This window comes from Myotis davidii, unplaced genomic scaffold, assembly GCF_000327345.1.
Source record: "Myotis davidii unplaced genomic scaffold, ASM32734v1 scaffold10, whole genome shotgun sequence".
NCBI classification, from domain to species: domain Eukaryota; kingdom Metazoa; phylum Chordata; class Mammalia; order Chiroptera; family Vespertilionidae; genus Myotis; species Myotis davidii.
Window position 1 is genome coordinate 4,054,833 of NW_006283544.1, and position 2,232 is coordinate 4,057,064.

Here is a 2,232-nt window from a genome sequence, read left to right on the forward strand (position 1 = left end):
GGGTTTATTTATCTTCTATAATTGAAACTTTGTTGCCTTGAGTGGAGCTCAGAGCCAGCCGCGGCAGGCGGGAAGCTTGGCTTCCTCCATCACTGGAGCAACCAAGCCTCCTGCTCGCTCCAGCTCCGTGGCTGCTGGCCGCCATCTTGGTTGGGTTAATTTGCATATAGTCACTCTGATTGGCTGGTGGGTGTGGTTTAAGGTGTAGCACAGGTACGGTCAATTTGCCTGTTTGTCTTTTATTAGAATATATATAAATATACATATATGTGTGTGTGTGTGTGTGTGTGTGTATGTGTGTGTGTGTGTATATCACTTTAAAACTTCCAGATATTATCTCATAGCTACTTACATTAAATTGCAAAAAAAGAGGAACTGGCCCAGAAATATAATGCACTAAAAGGTGCCTGGAAGGTCTAAAAATGGGGAAGCATTTCTTTGCAGAGTTATATCTGATCAAATACAGCAAAAAGTTGAAGACATAAACAAATGGGAAGTCTACTTTTACGTCTAATTTGATGGGGAAATACTATCAGGTTTATTACCATCAGATTCTAAGGAGAATAGTCACTCATACTCTTGTGCCTTCTCCCAAGTTTTGTAGAAATAATTATTCACAGTTAAAACTGAATAGAAACTCATGTTTTTCCTTGTCTATTTCATTTTCAGCAAGGATTTTTATTTTTCTGAGCAGATGTGGACTAGTAGGCAGCTGCAGTGTCCAGAGCAGCCCAAACCAGGTGAATGTGGACATTTGTTCTGAGTATTGATGCTCATACCTTATCAGTTGTTAGGAATTTTGAACATTAGTATTAGGTAGATAGGGGGGATTAAGACACTAATTTTGTTTTAGATTTGAGAAGTTAGAAATATGTATTTCATAATCATTTTTTAAGATAAACATTTTAAAATAAACTAGACACTAAAATAGGAAAATATGTAAAGAAAAGAAAGTAATAGAACCCATCACATGTGTTTTGGGATTGAAAAGAGTAGGATTTAAAAATAAAAGGTTAAATAAATAAAGAAATAGTTCAAACATTTATCTATTTTTAATTAATGGGGACACACAATTTTAAAAATTTCAAATTTAGTTATTTTTACCATGTACTTCAGAAATTACCACATGTATTGCAAGAGACTGGCCTTGACTTTAAGGCTTTCATTAGACATGATATTATTGGGAATTATGGCATATAACACCTATTCTACTTACTACTGCTGTGCTCATCTCACCCAGTGTCTGAACTGGAATTTTTCATTTCAGTCATATTCCCTGCATTTCACTGGTTAATAAACAGACTCATAAATCATAAGAATTTTAGAGCTGAAATAAAATGTTATGAGCAGATCATCTCTTCAAGACTACTCTTTATATAAATAAACTGAGATCAGGGACATGTTAATAACTTGGCCAAAGTTATTCTACAGTTGAAGGACAAAACAAGGATAACATTATGGTAAAGTAAAGGAGAGAAGGATAAAAAATTCTAAAACTACATATAAACTTTCTATGCGTGAAATATTTCCTCTGATAACTGTGTTTGCTCATTTCATAGATAGGATGTTTACTATGTCAGACATAAGTAGATGAAAGAAGAAAGATTGATTACTTGTATTCAGACCCATGACTGGAGAAAGGAGGGGACTTGGAGGTTACTTATAAATAGTATGCAGATAAACTTTGTGGCCTATCTATCTGAACACCAATCTCTAGTGGCTTTAGACAGGATTTTCTCACACTCCTGAATGCACCTCACGAAGATTTGTCCTCACTAAAGTGCTCCTTATACCCATCTATACAATGTGCAAGATTAAATAGATCAATTCCAGAACTGGAGAATCAGGAAGCAAATATTAAATTGAGCTGCTTTTAACAGAGACTTCAAATAGGAGTGAGTTAAAACAAGGCATAACTACATTTCTCTAATATTTCAGTAAAATAGGAAAGGAAATAAATGTAGGACCAAACTGTGTAGACAAGAAGAGATGAGATCCTTCAAACAACTGCAAAGATGGATCTCTTTAAGAAATAAAGACTTGAACCATAATAACAGGAGAAAAGAAAGAACATGTAGGTAAAGAAGCACATAGACTGGTCATTCTGGTGGTGGGACCATAAGGCAGCCAATTCACAGGTTATTCCTTTATTTTTGGAAAATAAGTTTGAGATAAGAGTATTAGCAGAGCAGGGACTTAGTTTTGCATATATGTGGAAGTTTAAGAGTGGAG